The following is a 723-nucleotide window of genomic DNA, read 5'->3' as shown; positions in this document are numbered from 1 at the left end:
GAATAAATTCTTAATATACTTACATATTTTATTCGTGCTTCATCATTTACCCACCCTTTCTTCTGACTGTAATGAGTCTCATAATAAAGTTCTATTTCTCCTTGTGCGTTGTCTTTCGTAATTGATCTCTGTTTGAAATAATATATATCAAGTTATACAAATATATTTGTTTTCATAAAACAAAAGAAAGTATTACCTTTTCTTGAAGACGTGCAACAAATGATTTTGATCCGCCACGATGATTATATTTAAAGCAGTTGTGGCTTGCTAAATTACATGTAGATAATGCCTGTAATCAATTTATATGTAAATATAATTAACTCATTATAGTTTATCATTTTTAATTATATTAATTATTTTAAGATAACGTCTAAATTACATTATTCTTAATATTTACAAGTATATGCAATTTTAATAAAAGTTACCTGAAATTCAGGGGTAGACCAATATTGACACAACCAGTCCCAATCAACTTGCTTTATGTCAGTTGGGCAATTCTTCATTGCATCATCTAATGTTTTTCCATTGAAATATTTCTCTTTGAGTCTACATCTATAATCACGATATCTTCTAGCTAAAGTATCGTTCACACATTTATGGACATGCTGAACTGTCAAATCAAGCTTGAATTTTGCCTACCAAAAAAGAAATGTGTATATTATTTATTTAAATATGGGAAACTAATAACTATTCTACAAAATTTTGTAAAAATGAATTTGTTTA

This window comes from Olea europaea, chromosome 20 (assembly GCF_002742605.1).
Source record: "Olea europaea var. sylvestris chromosome 20, O_europaea_v1, whole genome shotgun sequence".
Taxonomy (NCBI): Eukaryota; Viridiplantae; Streptophyta; class Magnoliopsida; order Lamiales; family Oleaceae; genus Olea; species Olea europaea.
The sequence above is the reverse complement of the archived record's forward strand: the minus strand, read 5'-3'. Positions refer to the sequence as shown.